Raw genomic sequence first — 26,286 nt, 5'->3', positions numbered from 1 at the left:
CTTCAACCCTACTGCCCCAATAGGCTCAAAAGGGTGGTGGGAGAGAGCATCTAAAATGACTGACAGATCCCATAAAGGGACCAGTGGTCTAGAGACTGGGAGCGTTCGACGTGCCCCTCTCATGAGGCGACATACAAGGGGGTGCTGACCAGCTGGTTTATCACCAAACCCCACGTGGCAGGCTGAAATAGCTGCTAAATAGACCTTTATGGTGGAAAAATCTCTCCTTTTGTCCAGCAAGTCTTGAAGAAAACACAACAGCTCCACCACTGAACACTGAAAAGGGATAATCTGCTTTTTATGGCACCACTCTTCAAAAACACGCTATTTACTGCTGTAAATGGAACGAGTGGAGGAGGCTCTGGTATTCTGAATGGTCTCAATAACCTTCGGAGGCATGCCTGCTGCCTTCAAATTCCACCTTTGGGCCAGGCCCAGAGAGCAACCTGGTCTGGATGGGGATGGTATATCTCCACACGCACCTGAGACAGAAGGTCCCTGCGGATGGGGAGTGGCCATGGCTCGTCCACCAGAAGCTGGATGATTTCTGCTATCCAGTGTTTGGATGGCCACAGTGGAGCTATTAAAATCAGTGACAGCCCCTGATCCCTCACTCTGATCAGTGTAGGGGGGATCAGGCTGAGGGGAGGGAAAGCATAAAGCGGAGTTTTTGGCCATGGATGGGCCAGCGCATCCACACCCAGTGGAGCGTGTGCGTCTGACAGGGAGATAGACAGAGGGCACTGTGTGTTTTCTTGCGAGGCGAAGAGGTCTACGGCAGCCCGGCCGTATCTCTGCCAAATCTGCTCCACCACCTGTGGGTGAAGCCTCCATTCTCCGAACAGTGGATTTCCTCTGGACAGGAGGTCCGCCCCCCTGTTCAGAATTCCTGGTATGTGAGTTGCCCGAAGGGAGAGGAGCCGAGTGTTGCTCCACACATTTATTTCCCTGGCTAATCTGTGTAGCTGCCGGGAATGGGTGCCGCCCTGGCGGTTGATATAAGCAACTAGAGTGGAGTTGTCTGTTTTCAGTAAAACATGTTGTCCCCGGAGATACGGCAGAAAATGCCATAAGGCTTGGAGAACCGCATGGAGCTCCAGCACATTTATGTGATTCATAGCGAGTCTCTGTGACCAAACGCCATTCACTGCTCTGCCCATCATAGTGGCACCCCAACCTGACAGGGATGCATCTGTGGTCAGTGTCACCCTCGATGATACTGCCCCGAGAGGTACCCCCGCAGCGAGAGCTGTCGGGCTCCTCCAAGGCTGGAGAGCCGCGATACACGGCTGCATTATTTTTACACCACGACTGAGATGTCGGCGAGGGCACAGCTGCAGAGAAGCGACCCACCGCTGAAAATCTCTCATCATAAGCAGCCCCAAATGTACCACCGATATCATCGAGGCCATGAGGCAGAGGAGGCGGAGACAGAGTTGGAACCGCACTACTTTCCCCAGCTGAAAACGGGAAAGACAGCGAGTGAAGGATGCGATCCTCCGCTTTGAAAGTTCGATACGATAGGAGATGGAGTCTATTCTGAGCCCCCTGTAAACTGTGCGGGTTCCAAGTGGCTCTTTTTCAGGTTGATTGTGAACCCGAGCTCCGTGAGGTGATTCACTACCACCTCGGAGTCTTTGATCGCCTGCTGGCGCAATCGTGAGCATATTAGATAATCGTCTATGTAAGAGAATATTCTGATGCCGCTGTTCCTTTTTTTTTTTTTTTTTTTTTTTTTTTGCCGCTGTTCCTTAATGGAGACAGCGCTGCCTCCAATCATTTGCTGAACACCCTTGGGGCTAAGGATAGCCTGAATGGGATAGTTTGAAACTCGTACGCTACGCTCTGATAAGCGAACCTGAAATATTTCTTGTGTGGCGATGTGAAAATATGTGTCTGATAGGTTGATTGTAACAAACCAATCGCCTGTGTTAATTGAGCGACAAAGCATCTTGTGTGTGAGCATTCTGAACGTGTACTTTTTCAAATGCTTGTTTAACACACGCAGATCCAGAATAGGACGGAGCAATGTTCCGTCCTTTTTCGGGATGAGGAAATAGCGGGAGTAAAAGCCCTGCTGAGCTTCTTTGCTTGGAACCGCTCTGATTGCCTGTTTGTGTAACAGGGAGGATATTTCCTCCTCCAGTACATTCGCTGAATCGCCACTGGCCACCGAAGCTAACACTCCGCTGAATCTCGGTGGTTTTAACGCAAATTGTACTCTGTAACCATGGGAAATGGTTGACAAGACCCAGGGATGAACTGCGAATGCGCGCCACCCCTGTCTCCCGAGAAGGAGTTGGGGCTCTCCCCTCGGGAAGAGCATGAGCTCCCCTTGCTGGGAACAAAGACAAATGGCAGTGATTTTCTTTTGTTTTTATTTTGAAACTGGGGGGACATTCTGCCCTTGGCAAACTGCCTGGCTGCAGAAATGCACATTTTATTTCTTTTGTTACCCCCAAAACACAGTGAAGTGTCTGGTGACTCTGGGCAGTGCTTGGTGACATAGACAGAGTGCTTAGGAGTGCTTGTTGACACTGCACCATTTGTCCACAAGTCTGTCCTCCCTGAACTGGAGGAGGAGACTGAGAGTGTGCTCCTAGTGAACTGGAAACTTCCAGAGACCCTGAACCTTGGAGTGATTTGGTTACCCCTTCTAACACCTTCCTTCTCTTTGGGGGAGAAGGGAGGGGTGACACCGAATGTTGCAGGTGTGCTAGGCTGACCGCTTCTTCTCCCCTCTCCGGGGTGTGACGGCTTGTTCTTTGCAGCAGCTGCTGCGAAGGAATGCTTGCCCCAAGGTCTTTGGTTCTCTACTTTAGCCTGGTGGGCAGACTGCGGGCCTCCTGCTCCTCTCTGCATTCTGACCCCACTCCGTCCCCCTCTCACAGCTGCTGCTGTTGCAGCAAAGCCAGCTCTTGGCACCTGCTGGGGCTGAGAGTTAGGTTTTCTGGGTAAGCAGAGGTTGAAGGCTGCATTAAGCGAGCATACTGACTGTGCAGCATATTTGTACATCCTTTGATAAATCGTGAGGCGATCCATCTTGTTGGGCAAAGAAATGCTAGAAGAAGCTGAGATTACCCTGCGGTTAGGGTGAAGGTGATACGCCACTGAAGGCTCCACTGATGGGGGTTCGGTCAGCCGCAGTTCACCCATCCCCTGGATCTCAAGCTTAGAGCAGCCCTTGGTCGGAAGCTTGCTTTTAAAAGGGCTTGACCAATAGCGACTAATTTCTTTCATGCAGGCCAGGACTGCTGGCAGAAGCTGCTTCGATGACGGCAAGGCTGGTGGGAGCCTCTTGCCGTCATACAGGTTGCGTTCTGCCCATTCGGCATCCTGGGCGACTGGCCATGGGATGCCTAGCTTGGCGGCACCCCTTTGCAGACCTCATACAAATTGCTGTCCACCGGGGTGCAACTTCAGCCCCACTTGGTGGCCTGGACTGCTGGGAAGGAAAGGTAGAGTCATCCTCCTGTTCCTCATCCATATCCTCCAGGTCGTGGAGGTCGGAGTCGGCATCGCCCTCCGCGTCCTCGCCCTCTGCGTCCTCGCCACCCGGCTCGCCCACGTTTTGATCGAGGAGGTCCTCGGATGATGGGGGCATGAGCGGGGACTCTTCTTCCATCATGTCCGCCCAGCTTGTAGAGGCTCGCGGATGATGGATATTGCTCGTAGCAGTAGCGGCCGAAAGGCAGGGGTCCTGACTGTTCATTACTGCTACTCTCAGCCTCCTTTCCAGGACTTTCTCTGGCATCAAAACACAGTGTGGGCATCCCTGAGGGTCCGCCAGTGAAGCTGAGCATGCTTGGCACCCATACAGATGATACACATTGGATGAGGGTCCCTGCCTGAGATGGTGGCACCGCATGATGTGGGGCACGGGCGGGATGCAGCCTCTTTGGCCGTCGGCTCTGAGCTTTTGGCGGGGGTAGGAGCCGTAGACATGGTTAGCGAAAAGGGGTGAGACTAGGCTACACCGGGCTCGTCTCGACACGTTAGCCTGTAAGTAGCTGGGACTAGCAGCGGGAGTTAAAATCCGAGCTAGTCGCTGCGGGAGTCAGCTTGTCGTGACACGTTAGCTGCACTCCGCTAGCCAATATTGTTAGCAACTTAATGCTAACCAAACCCTAGGTCGACTAACAAGCTGATGCTAGTGAGACGCTAATGTGGTTTGTGGCCTGCTAACAAGTTAACCCACTGAACAAACAGCTCGCCGTAACGCGTTAGCCCGAGTTACACAGCGTCGGCTACCTCGCTAACTAAAACCAGGAACCGCTGGGACAGCTCGCCTGACGCGGTTGCTGTTCCACAGTGTAACTCTAAGTACACTTCTTTCGAAGGACTTACTCAGCACCATCCAAACTGGAACCGGAAAAACTGCGTTCGGCGGCGTACTCCTACACGGGATGCCTGAGAACTGCTAAGCAGCTAATCAAGTTAGCCTGAATGCGCTGAGGGAGCTCAAAGTAGTTTCTCACAGGAAGAAAGCAAGAATGAGTTAGGAGGAGCTGGTCGGCTGTGTTAGAATGAGGGGGCGGAGCCCTGAGCACGGCTCAACAGGTCTGTCATAGACAGACGTGGTGTCATTAGAGCTTCCGTAGTTGGTCACGCCGAGGCGATTCCCATAGTGAAACACCGAGCGAAGTTAGAAAAAGAACTAATAGTTGCGAAATATTCCTCCAGCTGTTTCTTGTAGTACCACTTACTTTAATTTAATCTAATTTAAAATAAACCTAACATTGCAAACCAATGTTTTATTTGCATTTTACATAGCCTTTTTGAAATTGCTCATTATGCCAAGTCAGTTTGCTGACTCTTGTACTGTTAGGATTTTAGCATGTCAGAGATTTAAGTTCTATCATTGAAGTAAAACAAAAACATACATAAAATTTCAATTAAGTTTGAGGGCCTTTTACTTGTTCTCTGAATAGTCACTTACTGGTAACATCTTCAAATCAAATATGTTTATTTGTCTGTCCAAAAGTGCTGTTTAGCACAAAAAATCTTCTATCTTCCTCCAGATTTCCACATGAGCTTACAATATTCTGCCAAACCAAGATTGATTTGTTTATTTCACAGAAAGTCTTTGTGTATTTGTGCTTGTATTGCCCTTGGATGGGGATAAATCGGGATTTAGCAATATTTGACCGTGTTGCTTCCCCTCTGTTACTAAAGTTTGATAAGACTACACAGAAGCAGATTGTGTTTTTGCTTTGGAGAGTTACAGTTATCTCCTTTTCCCCAAATAATGCAACTTTTGTCAGTGATCGAGAAAGGTTAAATATAAAATAAGCAAAACAATAAACTTATTAAGGCTGGATTCGGGTTAATATCCCCCCAAAATAATCTTATAAGTTATTAGTAACATTAACAATTTTACCACATGTTTTTTCACACTCCCTAAAGCATTAAAGTTATAAACTAAATTTTGTTAGACCACAAACCAAACCTTACCAAAAGAGCATGCAGAGCTGCACCTTCTACTTTGCACAAGATGACATTTAAACATAGATAACTCAGTATTCCTCCTCACCACGTTCTTGTGAAGCACAAGATCTCTGACTGATCTTAAAATGTTTACTTTGTGGTTTTACAAGGGTTCAATATGGACCAAAGCAGGCCTGCGGACTTGTGCGTCAAAGTAAGAGACATGTTCAGCTGAAGGTAAACAACTATGAAAAAATGCATTCTGCATTTGTTGAGAATGCATTCTGATGCATGTTGCAGAGAAAAGACAAATCTTTTGAACAAAATCATCAACTTTGCTGCTAATAGTTTTAAAACAACTGTTGTGTTCACATTCCATGTTGACACTGAGAGCGGATGTTTTGATATGCATGCATACACAGACTTTTTATTCAGTAAAACCATGCGGGGAAAAATGTCAATAAAATGAAATAAAGTTCATAGCAACCATCTAGGCACACATGCTAATAGTAAAGATCTGCAAGAGTGCACATCTCATTGTACAGTCATAATGCACACACCCTCACACACACACATTTCCCAGCAGACTGGTGGCCTGCTGCAAAAAATTACCAGCATGCACATTCATATGCAGTCACATGCATATAATCACACACACATGCACACTTCTGAAGCCAAACACACTCAGTCTCCCAGCCTGACACGAATAGTGACAAAGCACCAGGTTCTTCCATCAACAGCCTGCAGAGTCACTCCCTCTCCCAATCTGACCTCTGACCTTGATGACAACAGACTGTCATCACCGTCACTCCTGGTAGGTAAACACTGCATCCTACAAAAGCCAGCAGACACACAGAATGGTGTGTGTGTCTTTGTGTTAATGTATGCTCACTTTAATGTGTGTGCGCTGTCCTGTTTAAACATTTGTTGTTGTTGTTGTTTTTGGTTTGTCCTTTACCCTACTTTTTTATTTAACCCTCATGTGCCTCGTTTTATCACCTCTGCCCTTTAAATAACTAGTTCCTGAATCCAGTCCACTTGCAGCCAGGACTGAGAGCCAACACTCTTTGATTTTTCTGCTGAATGTTCAGGAAAAAGCAAGGTTTAGGGCACACAAGCGTTGCCAAAAAGAGAAATATTTACCCGGAGTGACGCAAGTAGTGCCCCGCTATTGAACCACTCTCAGCTATATTTAGAAGTTCCTCACCACCAGACCAAACTGCTGCTCTCATCAAGATAACATGAAAGACGTAAAATGAATCTTCTTAGCCCCCTACCCGCTTCAAAGTTAACCCTCTCTGCAGATTCCTGCTGTTAACAACTGATCCGTCACCTTGCACATGTCGAAAACCAGACCGTTCTGTCCCAATTACACTGACAGCTCATGTGCTTCCCTTGAAACCTCATAAACTCACTTCGTTATTAAAAGGCATTGGACACAATCAGTGAGTGAAGTTTGGACGACAAGAACAAACACATTTGCAACGCTCATGCTTGATTTCCACAAATCATATATAAGTGTTTATGGGATTTTTCCACAAATTAAACAAATAAAGACGGGGGTGGGTTAGGGCTAGAGGGGAAAAGGGATCGGGGGAGGCAAGGCTCTTGGATGCTGTACGAGCCAGAGCCTGGAACCAGCTGAGGACTCCTCCTCTCCCAGGAGAATCTTCATGTTATGGCCAGCTGGAAACTATTGACAGGACTTTGGGGTTAGTGAGCAACGGAGGAAAGGGTCTTGGTGGAGAGATCACTGGGCCCTGTCTGTCTTGATGAATCCATTTTCTGCAACCAAAGTAAGACCAGAAACCAAGGAAGATGAAGAAGTATGTGTCATATACTGCTGTAATATATTTTCATGCTGGGAGTGTGAAAAAAAAGAAAGACAGACTGAGTGTGAGTCATCAGCTGCATTTCCCGAAAGAGTTCTAGAGAGAGGGGGGGAAAGAAGGATCATCTCCAAATGGGATATATCGTCATTCACGAAAATCAAAAGTTTACATGACTTTGTGACATCCAGTCACAAGGAAAGAAAATGAGAACTACTTCAGCACAAAAACAACTTTTTCAGACGAGTAGGATGAAGACACTGTGCTGATTTGAGTCATCCAGCGCTTGACACTTTGGCGTAATGTTTGAGCAAATCAAGCCTGTGTTGAATTACTGCCATTTTTGCAAAACGTCAAATGGGGAAGTGGTTTTTGAATCTTTGAAACTTAGCTTTTGATGGGTACAAGAAGCATGTGGGTGTTCTCTGGTGCTTTTTGAGTTTATCTCTGACATTTTTAAGACTGGAATCAAAAACCACTCGATTTGGCGCTTTGTCTCAAGTTATAAGAGGTGGGAGAAACAACAAACAGGGAGAAACAAATCCCAGAAAAAGACAGACCACCAGGTTTTTAAGAGCCAGAGCAGCACAAACAACCTCCATCATCAGGCCATATCACACTGAACAGCAGCTTTACTCAACATTGCGATTACCACACCAACAAAAGAAGGCTTCTCCATGACATCAGCCCTCTGTTTTTGCCATCCACTTGAAAAAAAACAACAATGAGCACTTGGCAATGCAAATTTAATGAGTGAATCATCAGTTTCTCAATAAGGAAAAGAACACTCTCCTAAAATGGAAACATTTGAACAAAACACACGAGTAAAGCAGACTTGATTTCATTCTCGTGAACTAAAGGAGGCATTCTATCCCTTTCTCAAGCACCTTGTTTTATACACGGGGCCTCACAAAGATCTGTAACTTTGATATCCTAAATTCAAGCATGAAGTAATTCATTTCACAACAAGTTCTCTTCCTTTCTGGACTCTGGATGCACATTTTCTATTTTTGTTATTGTTTTACCTGAGCCATGTGGACATCTGTTTTCCATTTCCATTGGTCAAAACCAGAAGGGCATGACTTTCCAACTCCCAAATAATATTTTACTAAAGTATCCAGCAGCAGCAAATCTTGGTGTTGCCATCAAGTTAAACTACTGTGAACCATGTTTCAAAATATCAATAGTGAATTGGCTTGTAATGGCACCATCACATTGGTTAATGCAGCTTCAATATTGGCTCATACACCAATCTTAAACTATATATTTAAATAATTAAATTTAAAGAAATGTAAAAAAAAAAAAAGAGCTTAAAGTTTATACAGCATGTTATGCATCAAACAAAAGTGGCAAAGCTTCACACATCAATGAGCAGCAGAGATATACCCAGATTTCTTCTGTGAACTTGACTGACTCTAGGAGATTACATCTTTTAGAAACTTTCCCAAAATTCGTACCTGCACCTGTTCCTGAAGTCAGCAGGCAACAGAATAAAATCTGTGTTGTGTCCATTTTTTACTCATGTTTAGGTTGATGTTTGTGTTCTGAGTTTTCAAGACAGGCACATCCCACAGCAGAGAGTCTAACAAATGATTGCAAGAGCATGATCAGAGTGTTTGGGTTTTTCTACAGCCATGCCCCTGGGATAGTGGTCACAGCCTGGTGGGAGTCTACTCATGTTTTAATTCCAATTGGCTTCCTTTCTTGGAGATGATTTGAAAGTCTGCTGTTCATTACAGATGTTTTTTTCTTTTTCTTTTTTGAGTGGAAAAGAAAATGATTCTCCATCTGACTATTTTGGTTTGCATATGATGGCAGTACAACAGAGAGACAGAATCCTCATCACCTCTCTTTTGTGCCATGCTATGCTGTAGGTGCACATGCAACTGCACGTGCACCTGAAACTAGATATGGCATTTACCGTGAGTGGAAAAATACCCAAGAGTAATGGCATCAAAAGCAGTGCACAAGCAAGTTTGTTGTGTTTTTTTTTCCACAGTTGTGGCACAGGAAATTGCTTAATCAGCAATGCCTTTTCACAGCAGTGCAGTTGTTTACACTAACCCTTCACTAACTTTCCTGTTTTGGCATCACTGGTTAACACAAGGTAACAATATAGGATTCTTTTACCTTATAAAAAGAACTACAAAGTCAATTTGATGCTTCGCTGACTTGAGATAAAGCAACTAGCATGTCTTTCCTATGATTCCCAACCTTCCAGTAAGTTGAAAGTATTAAAGTACATTCAGACTATGGACAGCTAACTAAGCTAAAGGCTAACAAAACCAGAAAAATCCTCCTGTCAAAGCTCTGGCTAGTATGTCTTTTGTGTTCTTGCACTTGCTAAAGTTTGTACTGCATTTCTAAAGCTTTTGACTTTTTTGTTGTTGTTGTTTTATTTTTATTTTTATTTTAGTTTTTTGTTTTGTATTGTTTTTTTTGTTTTTTTTAATCATGAGCCAAGTTAGGTTTAGTTGTTACATCTTCCTGGAAAGCGATACAATCTGATTTGCTAAACCTTTGCTGGTACAGATAACATGGGTTTCTTCATTCTTATTTGAGCTGGGGAGTTTTATCCCCCAGAAAGTAAAAGGTTTTATCAACATAACACTGAAAGGGGTTCACAGACCTAAACACCTGATTGGGCAACACCTTGAATCACATTGAGAGCTTCATGAACAACAGAGGCAGCAAAGAGAGATTTGAAGAAGTGAATGAAATTGAGGAAAACCCACCTGACCAAGAAAGCGCAGCCCAGTTATCAACTCACAGGGGCCTATAGGAAAGCACAGAGTTTTTTTTAGCTTGGGCACATGTGACACTGAGCTACTTGTGTTGATCTATGGACAGTAAAATTGCTGGTGGAACTAAAAGGCTGCGTTCCCATTCAAACTTGAAGCCTAGCAGAATGGAATCATGCAATTGCAACTTGGTTCCACAGGGGGCGCTGTTGCCTCTGCTCAACAAAATGCTCCAGACTCCTGTTTTAAGGAGATTAGGGGAAATGTGCTGCTTTTTTGCTTTGACCTGCTCTTGGCAAAAGAAATGAAAAGACAAAGGGTAAGAGGATTTCAGGAGGCAAGAGAAGAGGAGTTACTGTCAAGGATATCCCCGGGATAAGAGATGCAGCAAGAGCCATCCTCTGTGCAACAGATGATGACACTAGGGAGTTTCCTCTTGGACTTTGGCTTGCCTAACATGGTCATAAAGACCTGTTCCAGCAGCAAACCCGAGGGCCAACAAACACCTAAGCGGTGAGGAAAACAGGGTGTCATCTCTGTCAGTGATCCTGCACTCCTTCAAACGATGCCCTCATTCATTTATATAACCATTAAATCAGTGGCAGATGTGAAAGAATAACAATCGGATGTTGGGTAAGCAAGATGCAGACAGAAAAGGAAATAAAACAAAAGGTGGAAGGTGTTTTTCCAGTATAACTTGTGCAAAACATCAGCGAGTGCAGTCTGCAGGTAATGAAGTAAGGTGTTATTAAAGGCAGATGTTGCTTTAAAAATCACAAATATGCTCTGTTATGGCCATATATCTCGGTGTGTTTGTGTTTCACAATTAAAACATTTACAGACTGTGAGAGGCTTGCTTTTAATTTCACGTCAGATTCAAATTTTTCTTATGAGTTCATGGGAGAAATATGTTAACACGCGCCAGTTTCAAGGCCTCCGGTTGATGCACTTGAAGAAGCGAACATCTATTCTGACTAATGTGTTCGTTCGAACACACTGATCACATTAATAAAGTCACTCAAACAAGATAAAATACTGTTTCAGTTTGATAGTGGTTGAGAAATGACATAGTTTACTGCTTATCACCATAAAAACTGACAGCTAAATGGAATAATTTATTTGATTATTAAATGGAATAATATTTCAGTTCTTTTTTTGAAGGATTGGAGGTTACTGAAGACAAAATTACAGACTTTGTTTACTGTAATGATAAATGTTGAATACCGGCAAGAGAAACAATGCGCTTATTATGAGACTAATTTTCAGTTTCCTGTGTAGTCCCTCAAGTCAGTCTATTGTCTGTCCAACTCTTGATATTGTGACATTGTTTCCTTTGCTGAGCCAATTCAGCCCTTTTAAACATAAGCGAGCGGTGAGCTATGTCCACAGGCGTGCAGCCCACCGCCAGAACCTGAAGTGCAGCACGTATGGAGGAAACCGCTCCAGTTGGAGAAATCGAATCCATCTATGGGGAATATCCCAAAATAAACCCCTCTGTTCTCCCATATCGGGCCTTGTATAAATAAGATAGCACTGCAGGCACACTGCACCATGGGAATTAGCCAATCCAGTCCTGTAAACATCAGCCAATGACTTCTGGCAAGCTGGCCAGCTCTCAGGAGGGGAGGTTCTGCATTGGAATTCATAAATAAATCACTTTTCTGGGAGGATTATGTGTCCACACAGCCCCTGTCCGCCTAGCCCCCTCCATCAAAAAATAAACAGGGCCAAGCAGAAATAGCAGAGTTTAAGCACCACTACAGGAAATTATCTGGGCTTCTTGCTATAATTTAGGGACATTATTTTTGTAGCATTTGCATTTCAGTAAGACACAAGCTTTTTTCAGACCATGTTACACAATCAGTACAGTCCCCTCTGCAATGTGTGACTGTACATCTCTGTTAGAGCATAAATAAACAAAACAAGTCACAGAAACAGACTACAGAATTCTTGTGACTTAAGGACGGACCTTTGCTTTCTTTCATTCTTCAAATAGTTTTCATCTCAAATCACTGCTTGTTTTCCAATTGAGTGGTTGTTTTGGGGGACTGCTTGTGCCATTAACAGGTTCCCACAGGAAGTAATGCAGCACTATTTAAACCTACTTAGTCTGGCCCTGCCCCAGCTTTCACGTAATCACCTCTTTAGACAAACACGGGGCCCAAGTGACACATGCATTGGAAACGATAAAAACGAAAGAAAGAGTTTTGATAATAAGCAGAATGTGTAAGACATGCTACCAGGAATCAACACACACGCTGTTGTATCCATGTCTGGTGGGGAAAAATAAACATGACTGGAGTTTAACACTATTTCAGTTTCACAAAAGTGATTTGTGGCAACTATTTGATTGCAGTTAGTGGTGGTGCCATGCTCATAAATGTAAAATGCATTTGTGGACCTCACAAAGGTCTCCTTTTTGAGTAGGTGTGATATTTGTTTGGACTATTGAAATCCGTCAAAAATCAACAACATCCAAGGCAAAAAATAAAATAAAAATAAAGTCTGAAAGTATCAGCTCTTCCAATGTACTTTTAATGGCTCACTCCATTAAACATTGTTAGTCTGTAAAGTTAAGCGTGTTTAAAAAAAACAAACAAAAAAACAAAAAAACAAAACAAAAAAAGGTTTCTGGTCTCGAACGCTAAGATTATGCATTAACAGCAGCATGGCCGCTATGAGTGGCAGGCTAGTGCTGCTAGCTTACTGGAACTGTGTTTATGGTTTTGGTACCTTTTGGAGCATTTTTAATATGATTACTTGAGAAATTATACAGCTTGCTTTGTGGAGGCTGTACTAACATATCACCAAAGAAGTCTAGGATTCACTTTCGGGAATACAATTCTGGTATTTTATTTATACATGTTATTAGCTAAAGTTAGGAGGTATCTGTGTCCATATACCTTGCTAACCAGACTAACTAGCATTAGCAGATAACTTTGTTCAGGAATAGTTCTCCAGGCTTTTTGAAAGACAATAAACGCTGTCACCCAGGTTGCTAGTAACAAAATGTTTAAAGATACATATTATAAGAAAGTCTGGCAACATGGAAACGATATAAATAAATGGGGAGGTGGCTCAAGACTTTGCGCAGCACCTTGAGCCAACAGTGGTGATTTTGCGCTTTATAAATGAATTTGAATTGTCCTGAATTACTGCACTTGAATCATTTCTGTACAGTCTATTAAAATGAGCACTATGACCTCAAATAGGGATTAAAGTTCATGTAGTTAGGGTAAAGTTATTTAAATAATGAGCACCATGTAAATTTGCAGTTATTTACTATGTTGTGCTGTTTGCACATAATATAGCTGTTAGCCAGAGAATGCTAACACAAACTTAAAGCTCCATAGAGCTGAGGGTAACACTGTCCACATCACTCAAACAGTTATGTGTTTGTATACAAATGATGATTATAGCTAACATAGTGTCTGGATAACCTTTGGTTCCTGCCTCTGAGTTCTTAATTGGATGGCACATGATCATTACAATAAGCACAAGTGACGCATAAAGTTACCAATTTAAAGATATCTTACAAATCTTGAAACTTTCTTAGACGTAAATAATTAGGAAGAATGATCCAAATGAACTCGTCATGGAATTACAAATAAAGCAAACAAAAGTGCTTAAGTAATTTAAAGCAGTTAAAGGGGGTTGTTTCCAAATGGAGTAGGTGGTTGATGTTATTCTTGCGCTTTTCTAATTTATTCTCATGTGGGCACGAATGGGTTAAACGGCTGAGCAATGAGACGCTTCATGCTTTCAGATGTACACAGAAGCGTCAACGAGTGGAGCGCTCCTCGCCTCCTCTGCATGTTCCATAATGTCTGCAGAGCAACTTTTACTCATACAGTACAAGGCACAGAAAAGCCTTGTGGGTGGGACGGATGCCTGCAAAATGAGACATATACACACCAATAAACCCATACATCCTGTTCAATACAGTTTGCACACAGGTGCTGCAACCCCATGGCACACCCAACATACAGGCTGACACATATGTGATATAATGACAGTTATGAATCAGGAAATTAAGTTTATTTTAACACCTGTTTAGTGGTTACTATGAAAAGATTTTGGTGTGTTTTTTTTTTCAGCTCTGAAATAACATTACAACATTTTTTTGTGGTCCTGTGACAAGTAGGTCTGGGGAAAGTAGGGGGGCTTCCTTTTTCCACTTCTATAAGATAAGAGAGGAAGTGACATAAGTTCCTGTAGCACACTGTGCAGCGGTGGCACGAGGCTCAGAGCGAGTGCTGCATGTGTTTTACGTTCACAGAAAAGAACTGACATGAGAACTTGCTCAAATTTGCAAAGTTATCTGATGCTCAATTATATCAGGCCTTCATTATCGTCAATCTCTATTTAATGTTCTTTCCCCATGCTTGACTGAAGATTTTTTTGGGTCTTGATGCTAACTCTTAGATGTACTGAAACAGGTTATTACTAATAATATATAAACTACAGCCTTTTAGTCATAACTTGTTGACTGCAGATAAGAAAATGTCCTAGATTAACCTCTGTTAACTCTGCAGGAAATTTTGAGGGAATAAATGACTTGAGTCTTATCCCATGTGTTAATATTTCCATAACCTGCTGAGTTTATCAAAACTTTAATATTAACCCAATAATGTGACTTTTCATGGCTTATTCTTAGATCAGTAGAGAATCTGTCATCTTGAAATGAAAAATAGCTGCATGACTTTTATTATAGGACAATGCCAGAACTCAAACTCAAATGAATAGAGCCAAAATATGGTTTAGTAAGTGGGAAACGAGACTTAAAACGGGATTTTTAAGTCCGATGTGAAAAAGCACATCACAGCAACAAGTGTGACCATGGACAGAGAGGACACATTGAGCAGCACTGTTTGTAAACTGAACCCTGAACTAGCGTCTGTCGGGTTCACTGTGTGACTCACAGCCTGCGGTGTCACAAGGGTTTAGCAGCTCAGTAAACACAGGCCGCCACAAAGGAGAAAGTGCCCTGGAAAGTACCCAAATCATCTTAGGCCTCAATCAATTGATAAAAAGGGCCACTCTCTTTATCGCTATGTGCATAGGAAGAAAACAGATTTGCTGAGACAAGAAGTTGCTTGCAGGCTGAGCTCTTTTTTGTCTTTGCTTGTTATGAAGACTACAAGAAAAAAGAAAGAATGTGAAACAGTGACAGGAAATGAGACAAATGAGAGTGCCAATTATGTCTCCATTTTCTCAGCCCAAATCAATAAAATGACCTTTAATTCAACATGGCTTTCACTATTTGAAAGTTCTTTTTTTTCTTCTTTTTTAAGAAACCATCCAACTCAGACGTGGTCTCACCTTTTGTTCTGTAAGGAATAGGGTAATAACTCAGAGTTGGCATGGCGCTTGACCAAAATGAGGGCTAGTGAGGGTCAGCGTGCCACTCTAGTTTTAGATAATGGTCCGGCAGGGTCACATGAAGACAGAGTCAATGCACTGTCAAAGTTAAAAGTCCAGAGTTTGAACCCACTCCACTTTAGACTTGGCTGCAACTCAGAGAGGCTACAGGCCACTTGCTCAGTCTGATAAACAACTGAGGAGCCCAGTCGGCACAGAAACAGGCCAACTGCGAGCAAGCTGAGGTAAACATGTGCAAATCTTCAACACAGAAAAGTTCCACTTGTCTGATTTGTATAATTTTTTCACACCTAAACACCTGTAGGCCTTAACAAAGGCGCCGGTGTCTCTCTTCTCTCTGTCAGTATTTAATATTTCCCCTCAAACAGACAAGGTGATAGCATTTAAGGACTCCAAAATGTCAAGTGATGCATGATGCAACGTACAGAGGAAAACAGAAAACTGTAGGTCAAAAAGTCAAACATCTTGTAAATAGCAGTGAGTATGTTTGGGTGAATACCGAGGGGAAAATGACGCAAGAAAATGGTAACCATCATCACTATATAGACTCCACATCACAGGCTTGTTACGCCAAGCCTTAGCTATGTCACCTGATGTGTGGTATTTAAACACCTTAACATACTGTTTTCCTACTTGATACTGCACAAAACTGGATCTGAAAAGAGCCATGATTGGCTAAGATCTCCCATCACATCACAAGCTGTAAAGTCCAAAAACATACCCCAGCAAAGATAGAGGATGCTTGCTCCCTCTATGACCAACTAAATTGCAATATGTTGAAAGATTATCATGATTTTCTTTCCAACTATGCCAAAAAAAAATGTGGCCTGTCACAGCTTTAAATTACTGTAAGATTCTTAGACTTTTCTTATTTCTTATTATAATCCTTTTACCTATTCAAGTGATTCTCACCTTCTCAGTCAGAAAGTCACATGGTCTTGAGAATCTTTATGGATGTGTCATGAGATGGAAACATTATAATGTCAGTATGGCTCCTCTTTTTACTTTTGCCACATTGGTTTCACTTAAACTTGCTGATCTGCTTCTTGTTTCTTCCTGTTTGCTTTAGTGAAACAATAGAAAGACATCACCAACAGGAGACATCATTTGTGAATATTTGAAATAACAGTGATCACTTCACTACTGTGGGCTTTTTAGATCGCATAAATTCCCCAGGACCTCTAGACTGTGGGCATTTGACATATTTTAAGGGCATTCATGAGCCCCGGTGAGTTTTGTTTGCACAGACTAGCATTACATCAACACACAAGCACAGGAAGTGGGCAGAAAGGGGACTTCTATAGACTTAAAATAGCTTGTCAAACATCAGAATTTATGTCTCTCGGGTTTTACACCTGATGTGTCTTCTTTCGTACTCTAGTAAGACTCAATAAAAGAGTAACTATTTTAAAAACACAAAAACAGATGAGGGGGATTTGAACCGAAGAGAACCCGCTCTCTAAAAAGACTCCAGCATAAAGTCAAAGGAGAGCCTCAAACAAAAGACAAGGTAATTTATTTCAGCTCACTTAAGAAAGTGTAGTGGCTGGAAAGTGCGTTAGCCAGTGACACTATTTCTTGGAAATCTCGAGGGGACTCTGTATGGTGGAGGGATGTGAAGTCGGTGCTTCAACTTCGAGGAGGTCACCTCTTTAACAGCCATGAATCACATAAAAATCAACAAGCCAAGTCATTCTCACTAGAGCCTTTTTCCATCAAACTATACCAAGGGCCATATGAAGTATGAGGCGTGTCATTGTACGCTGTGTAAGGGAGTACGGGTTAGGAGATAGGTCATAAAAATATCTTAAAACCTTAACCTACTTTAGGAGACTGGGTAATAATTCACTCATCCTCCTTGCTTTGTGTGCATTGGGATTGTGGGGGGGAGTTTTTTCATCTCTTTTCAGAAGTCATCAAATTAAGGTGGAAAGAGCTCATTAATTTCACTTTCCACTGGCCATATCACATGACAGGACAGAGGGTAATGGGAACACTTTTTGTAGGCATAACAAAATTTGTCATATAGCATAAGGAAGACGTACTGTACGACACCAGACTAAACATAAACACACCAAGAGTTTACACTGAGAGCTAGAGGACTGTTAACAGTGCTGGCATGACTGCTGAAGCACCCACAGTTGCATATGTGCAGACTGCTACACTTCAAACTCCTGATCCATGGCATTGCTGTGCATATCAGAAAACTACAAATTGTATCATGTTATATATATATACATATATATATATATATATATATATATATATATATATATATATATATATATATATATATATATATATATATATATATGGCTGTTAGCATGTGTAGCATGTGTTCTTTATGTACTCACTGTCTGTAGGAGTACACACTCAATATAAACACAGTCTGGAATATCTAAGAGCTTCTGCTTTGTCATTCTGTCCTGCAGAGGTCCCAGGAGCAGCAGGAAGACAGGAAGCTCCACCCATTCCATACTCCTTTAGCTCAGACAGCAACTGAGGCCCCCAGCCAGCTCCGTCTTTAAGCTGTTATCATGCGTGCATGAAACCATCTTTACACAAACACACCTTTTTTCTCTCTCCCTTAGACATAATCCTACAGAAACTTTCTTTTACACAATTTTTAAGCCCAGTGATACAAGGAGACCAAATCAATTAACTTCATCACAATACCAACTTCTCCACTCTCGCCTTCTAACTTCTTCCAAAAACCAAGTGCTCCCACTACTTCGATTCTCCATTTCTTGTCCTCCCCCTCCCATCCTCCGTCCTCTTACTCTCCTCCCACCCCTTCATCTTCCTGGCCCTCTCACTGACAGCTGGCTCTGATTATAGCTGTGAAAAATGGGGCAGTCACGCCAACAATCCCCCCTCCCCAGCATTCCTACAGCATGACTCCGCACTTTCTTGTTACTGGTGCTAGGCCTGTCTTTGCTTCCCTCCCTCTGCATCCCTCAGTTTTACTCTCTCTTTCTTCAGCTGCCTTTTGTTTCTTGCTTGTTTTGCTGCCTAAATACTGTATACTAACATAGAAGGAGGCACAGTTTATGAAAGCAGCTGTTTTTGCTTTGTTTTTTTCAGTTTTGGGTTGGTTTAAAGGGTATTCCCACTGAAAAGATAGAAGAGATACTGAGATAGTGTCACACAGCTTTTTCACATATAAAGGATATTTTAAAAACAAAAGACTGCACTAGAGAAAAACCCCTCCATCACTTTGTGCTGTGATGTTTATGGTACTTTAAACAACTATATAATGATATAGTAAGGCAGAAAACACAATGCTTTGGGGGGGGGGGGGTCATTTGTTGGTGGAATGAGGATCAACAGCGAATGCTGGTTATGTTTTGTTACATGATTTTGCACAACAATCCACACCTATGCTTGTTTGATAAACTTCCTGACTTGGTTGCTCCGTCCATCTTCTGCTTGATATGCTGGAAAACAGGAGACTTGCCCAGAATTCATAACAGATTCTTGACGCCATGAAACTTAAAATAGTTGGCTGGGAATTCTTTTTCTTCATCATGAAAAAAGGGCCGGGGGATTAATAGATAGAGTTTCACAATCGTACAATAAACCTGAAGAATAATACAGAACAATAAAGTTTATGATAGCATTTAATGAAACATGTTACAATGAGTCTTCAATTTACTATGTAAGGTCTACCACTACCAGCGCTGCAAAGTATTTGTTTTCTAAAACACGATGCATGAAGACAGGTAATGAATTTAGGTCAGTGTTTTGTTGACAGTGTTATGCTTCTCTAAGTACCAGATCAGATATCAGATTAAACTTTGCTTACAGAACATTAAACACTCACTGGCCACTTTATTAGGTACACTTTGTTAGTGCCAGTTTGAGTCCCCTTTTCCTTAACTCCTCATGGCTCAGATTCCAAAAAGTGTTGGGAACATTCCTTAGAGATTGTGGTCCATATTGAAAACAAAGCAAGTTTTTCTTACAGAGGATATACACAGCATGGCAGTATTCTGTTAATTATATCCAGGTTAAAAAGACAGGACAATCTAACTGAATAGCACACTTTTCTAAACAATAACTTAAGGGGACATCAAGGTTAAATCAAAACCACACAAAAAGAAGAATTTATCAGAAACAGCATCCTCCAGATGGTTAAGATATCAGGTGTCTACTGGTATTAATTCTCTGCTGTTTTTAAAGTTGTTTGCTTGACCTCCCCAATACTTACTGAAAGGTATTTTGCTATTTCTTTCCTTAAAAACATCCATCAATCTGTTGTCTTAGCCACTTATCCATTTCAGGGTCACACTGGGGCCTATACTAGCTATACTAATGCACAGAGACAGACAAACAGCCCCCCCCCCCCCCCCCCCAAAAAAAACCCCCTGTAAAACAAAATTGAAATCTATATCTTTTGATTTGACTGTTTCTGTACTAATCATAAGAAAAACTGCCATGCATTAACCACATAATATTTTACAGTTATAGCTCCTTAAGGAGAGTTTTTCTTATGAATGCCCGCTATGAAACAGGCAATACAAAAAGTGGCTGTTCTTTCACGCGTTAAAGATCTCTCAAATTCTTTTGCTAAGTGCATGTAGCTTAGCTTTCCCAAAGCAGTGAAAAGCTAAAAACAATTTTCCCACACCCCCGCCATGACTCTTCCCTCTAACAAAAACATCTCTTTCTTCAGCATCTAAGGTGTCATTGTATTTGACACCAGAAATGAATTCTAGTGAAATTATTTTTCTCTTTACCAATAGCAGATCCAGTATTAGCTTATGCATCGCAATCAAATCATATAATACAACTCCTGCTTTTACTAGATATGTTGAGCATTTCAAAAATGACTTGAGCAAATCTAAACAGTAAATCCAGTATAAACTTCTGCATCTAAAAATCTTTAAACAATTCAGTGCACTGCTATTTTTTAGCTGGATTAGAATAGAGCTGCTACATTGAGCTATTAGGTTTAAGCTAGGTATTTTTCTAAGCTAAGTCAAAAAACCACTAAGTGCAGATGTTTTTAAAAAACACCCAGCAGTAATTTACCTGCACTATTCACTGTAATGCCTGCAATCAGGTTTCATTGTCTAATGGGGACTGGTAGAGGGTTGTTACAGCATTATCTGAACACTCCAGAGGCTAGCAGATGCCTTGTGTCAGGTTGCATAAACAAGATGGAACACTTTCATCCATCATGTTGCTGAACTGGGAGCTTTAGGCCCTCTTATCCGGCTCAAGGCATCTTGTTGAAGCAAAGACGTTTTCAGGACGCTGACCTTGATATTACCTTAGTGGAAATAAATCATGGCTGAATACTGAGCTCTGTTAATACCCGCTCTATGGCTCTCTGAACTAAGAGAGGGGTTTCGACATTATAGTTTCACAACTCTTCATCCTCAAATCATGTCAAAGTGTTCAACCCTTGTTTATACCCAAAATTCTTATGATAGCATCAGGCAGTGTTAAGCTCATGTGACATCAATGTGATGGGGGCTGTTGATTCACAGGCTTTTCAAATACTCATACAGACTCACATCCTGTCTTTTGGCGACGTTCAGACAAAAATAACATAAGAGCACTTACTCAAAAATCACACACAAGACGTAATTATGAAAACCCAAAGTACCAAGCTTCATCCTGTGGTGTGATGTTTGTCTAATGTCCCTTGTTTTAATGCAGGCAAAATGCACGTCAGTGTTGATGTCATTGTGCAATTACGAGACTTTGTAGGTGCATGCTAATATGCGGACTGTAACAGTTTTCAGTGGTATTTCAATCTCGTCAGTGAGTCACGCAGTGATAAAATTGCCCACAATGGAAGCTCCAGTACTGTACTCTAGCACAGTCCCACCTACACACCACCCCTTTGTCTCCACAGCTGCACTTATTTTTGCTCTTCACCTGCCAACTCTTTTCCATGCTATTTCTCCATTCACACTGTAGCTTTTCAGAGTACATGAAAACTTGATTGATTATAATTTCAGCTAGTGTGGATGATTAAAGAAAGTTGAGGTGAACTCTCAGGGTGCTTGGAATCAGCTGTGCAGGCCAAGACTGAGGTTTTATTAAAAAAGGGAAAATGATTGAAGTCACCATATTAAACATAATAACAGGTTTCCCCCTGTAGGGATGGTGCTCATGTGGAACTCATTTCAGCCTCCACTTTATATTGTCTTTGATAATATTGGATCATGCTGACGGCATGTTCTCGCTGTCAGAAGATCCGAACTAGAGTTTCACACGAGCCAGGCATGAAAGTAGATCATAATCTTTAAAAATGGACAGTTTTAAAATATTAATGAAGCTTTTGCATATAGCAGTCTGTGCTTTGCAGTATTTAGTCAAACATTTAATACAGCTCAAGTTAAAAATGAGGATTAGAGGTAATAGTGAAGTAGGTAGTTCCCACCAACAGCCTTTGGACTGTTTTCTCTCTGAGGACTGAGTTGGAGGGCTTCAGTGGAGTAAACACTGTTAATAGACAGTTGGAAAGTTTCAATGAGAAGAAAGAGGGATTGTTTGGGTGTACTTTGGCAGCGGTTTTGGCATATAGTGGTACTGTTAATGGTATGAAGGTGGGGGCTGCTGGCTTGGGATTTTTGGTAAATGTGCCATTATTTACGAGTCGGGTGGGCTGATGGGGACAATAAACTTTCATTTCTGGGAAAGCCATTCAACTTTACTAGACTTTATAGAACCTATAAGAGTACAAGTCAAGTTAAAAAAAACAGCAAACCAGAAAGTATTTAACAAGCGCAAAAAGTGTTTCCATATTCAGCTGTCACACAACACAGCAATAATGTGAGCACTCCTCTGGGTTGCCATGTCGGCCTGATGTGACACTTACTGGAAACATACACAAGGATTGCTGTGTATGTTTCAGAGGCGACTCTAATGACATCAAAACCACTCACAAAAGCTAAAACTGAACTCCATGCATAATTCATACCAGTTTGTGCTTGTTAAAGCTCCAAATCACAACCGGGCTAACTTGCTGACACACATGTTGTTGGTCAAATTACAATAAACATCTGTTTTGACAAGTAATTTAGCCTCATATTCAGACTTTGGATCTCATAGTATGTAAAAAAAAGAGGCAATCTATGCCAACCGGGTGAAGTAATTCGACTTGTTCTCAATTAGTTTCTTATGTCTGACGAATTCTTTGTGAAATTAGTGTCAGTTCCTTTTAACAAGATATATAGTTCTATAGAAAATGGCATTTGTTTATTGTTCATTTTGAGAAAATCTGGAAATGTAGCTTTCTGTTTTAGGGAGGCAGGAAGTGTTGAGATAGCAGTGTTTAACATCAGCTCCCCACTGGTCCCAGACCTCAACCTGTTGAAGCAAATGTGTGTTATATGGCCACAGGACAATCCCCATTGTCCTGTTGTATGCAAGTGGCTGGAGCCCAGGAGCCCAGGAGCTACTCTGTTAGGCCCTGGCACCACAGCTTGGCTTTGGCCAGAAAAGTCAACCACAGGCTGATTTTTTCTCATTCAGCCAAAAAGGACTCCACACAGCTGCGCTTTCTTTCACTGCCAGCAAAAAAGACAGTCTGAGAAAGGGAGAGGATAAAGAGAGGCGGAGAGGGGAACAGTTGGAGGCATTTGGACTGGACAAGTTCAAAGACCCAAAGGGTTGTTTTCTTTGAGGAAAAAAAAGCAGGGAGAGGAAAAAAAAGCTGCTTAGGCTCATCTTGGACATCAAACTCTATTTTGGGCTACGCCGTGTTTGGACTGCAAGCAATCACACCAAATCCCTGAGCTGTTTTTGTTGAGTGATTGGGAATGCTTTTGCCAAATTACAATCAAAGAGGTAAGGTGGTGACGTATTCTGGAGAACAGCGAAATGCTGTTTGTGCCTTTGTCTGAGGAAATCATTTTGCCATAGGCTCCTTGATCTTTATCCACATAGCTTGAGTTTTGCTCATTTCCTCTTCATTTTCCATTAAACTGAGAGCTGATATGTTTCACTGGCTCGCGTTACTATGTGGGACTCATGGCAGGTCACGGAGAAGCAGTGAGCAGACGTAAAACAAAATCATCTCAGGAGGTGCAGTTTAACCGAGGAATAATCTACTGATGCTTAAACACCTGTGGCTCTCAAGACTACAGCAGAGAGTCCCACCACCATATTTTGATCAAGTACACTACCCATGGGTTCCTCATAAAACATGAACTATAGTAGCCCTGAGACCTCAGCATTTTGCGGTTAAAGAAAACACACACAAATAGATAAAACACCATATTATACAACACAATGTGGTTTTCAGTGTGGAACAAAACTAAACTATTACTCAAAACCAAACTGTGCTCTTCATGCAGGAACAAGAATTGGATAGCTCTTTTAAATTCGACAAACAAGTGTCTTCTGTTGTCAAATCTTGCTTCCATCAATTGCGTCTTATTAGCAAAGCCAGAGATTATGTCCCACCTAATGACCTGGAAAAGCTTATTCACGCCTTCGTGACATCTAGGTTGGATTATTGCAACTCCCTTTACTTTGGTCTTAACTCTACTCTTCTTCATAGACTGCAAATTGTTCAGAATGCGGCTGCTCGTCTCCTTAGTGGTAGTGGGCGGCGTGTCACTATTACCCCTGTCCTTGCCGACCTGCATTGGCTTCCCGTTAAGTATCACATTCAATTCAAAATCCTGCTGCTCACCTTCCGAATTACTAACAATATAGCGCCAGGGTACCTCATTGAGCTACTTAGATTATACACCCCTATTAGAGCACTAAGATCATCTTCCCAGTCACTCTTGGGACTGCCGAGATCCCGGCTGAAGACTAGAGGTGACTGAGCGTTTGCTTTGGCTGCACCCGATCTATGGAATAACCTCCCCATCGCTATCCGCGAGTCTGATTTCATTCAATCTTTCAAATCGCAGTTAAAAACCCATTTATTCAGCCTCGCCTTTTCTACCAGTTAATACTTGTTTGTTAGTTAGTTTAATGCTTATTTCTATCTTCAGTCTAATCTTAACTACTTTAAATCGTTTTTTAGATTTTTGACTGTTTTATCCTTTACACATATTGTTCTTTTATGCTTTTATATGCATTTCTTTTGCTTCTGTGTTTTTAATGCCATATAACCTGCTAGCATGTTTGGTACTTTGCCATAGCCTTCATCCTTCCCTGTTACTTCATCTTACCCTCTTATATGTTAAACACTTTGGTACACCACTGGTTTTTAAATGTGCTATATAAATAAAGTTTGTTGTTATTGTTGTTCTATATAATAAAAATATTCTGTATTTGAATTCCAGCTCTATAAATTAGGAAAAGGCCTGGAAACAGCCAACATGGTTATTATGTTTCAATAATATTTGAAACATATGCATACATAACAATAACTGCGCTATTTAGAAAGTCATCATTTGTGATTCATGGGGTCTTTTACTGCTTTTCTTTTATATATTTTGTGTTAAGTCGTTTCCTGTGTTTTGTTATCATTCATGTTTGTCATTTTACAGCATTTGTGTTGAGTCATTTTCTCTGTTATTCATCTTTGTGTATGTTTTACTTCCTGTCTTTTTGAGCTTTTAGTCCACTGTGATAGTTTCCCCTGCCCTCAAGAGTATCACCTGTGTTTAGTCTGCCACACCTGTTTCCAGTTAGTCATCAGTCTCATCAGTGTATACTTATACACCTGCACTTGCTCTCCCAAATCCTGTGCAGGCATCCGATGTGCTGCATTGGTATGCTACACCAACAGTTTTCTTTACGCTTACCTTATTAGCTTATAATGTGTGTATGATGGCTATCTCATATGAGCAGGTGTTTAGCAATAATATTAGAAATATGCCATGAAAATGCTATAACTTAACTTAAATTGTTAACTCCTTTGGCTGGTTATATTTTGTTGTCCTTTCTCATTCAGCTTCCCTCTCTTATCAGCATCTACTGTTACATTCTGTTATTCATTTTTTGTTTTCTACTTGTATTAATTGCAATGATAATAACAGGAAAAGAAAATGTCTTAAACCCACAAACATCTCTGATTGTATTCATCAAGTAGCCTGCGAATAGCTATCATTTGTAGCATTCTACTGGCAATAAACACAGGCACCAAAAAGGATCAAATTAGATTTGCAGCAACAATAAAAGCACAGTTTTTCACAATAAATCATCACACGCCTACAACAATGAGGAATTTGACATCGCCATATGCCCTGGGTCAACTGAGGACGACTCACAAACAACGGATCTTTTTCTCACGCTCAACATCATTTAATGAAAACCATCAGTTCGCACTTCAACGCTCATTCACGATAAGCGAGCAGTTGTCAAAATTCAAATTCAACAAAACCGCAGGGATAACATGTGAGGAAAGTGGGTAGGATCACACGGGCGGTTGACTCTGTATACTGTCCAGAGTCCGGACACATGGACTCTGTAATTCTAGTCTTGGAGTGACCACACAGGGCTGGTTGTGAGGTCTGGGAGAGCTGCAGAATTGAGACAGATGGGACAAGGGAAGGATTTTTAGGGGGTGAGAGAATGCTTTCCACTGTTCCAACATTATACAAAGCCCATTGATTTTTTGCAAGCGTTGAGTGAGGAGCTGAGGAATATCTGGTTTCAGCGTCCACTGCATGGTCATGACACCTGGGCCAGGGTCATGTCTGTCCAGTCCAGTCCGGTCGGATCTGGTCACAACAATCACCATGATTCATCATTCCATCCCTAACTTTTTTGGCCTAAGTGCCATCGCTGTACTGTGAATTTAATGCATTATGCATCATATCGCTGTGGTCATCAACTCATTTCTGTAGCTTGATGGCTTTGACCTCGGCTTCATCTGTCGTGACCCCCAATGTGTGTGTGGAAAACCAAACTATCCCTTCCCATGAGCCCTCTGCATAGACAGAAAGATTGTTCCTCAGGAAACGCAGGTCAGGAAGTCAGAGGCG

The 26,286-nt window shown here is 41.8% G+C and overlaps 1 pseudogene across 1 annotated transcript; it reads right to left on the bottom strand.

Moving 5' to 3' along the window:
• Positions 1-410: 410 nt before the first annotated feature.
• LOC145422635 (uncharacterized) lies at positions 411-3,239 on the bottom strand (annotated as a pseudogene). Its single transcript, XR_013903923.1, has one exon. The product of XR_013903923.1 is annotated as an uncharacterized LOC145422635 (transcript).
• Between the last annotated feature and the right edge of the window lie 23,047 nt (positions 3,240-26,286).

The sequence above is a fragment of the Astatotilapia calliptera genome, chromosome 19 (assembly GCF_964374335.1).
Source record: "Astatotilapia calliptera chromosome 19, fAstCal68.1, whole genome shotgun sequence".
Lineage (NCBI taxonomy): Eukaryota > Metazoa > Chordata > Actinopteri > Cichliformes > Cichlidae > Astatotilapia > Astatotilapia calliptera.
The sequence above is the reverse complement of the archived record's forward strand: the minus strand, read 5'-3'. Positions and strand labels throughout refer to the sequence as shown.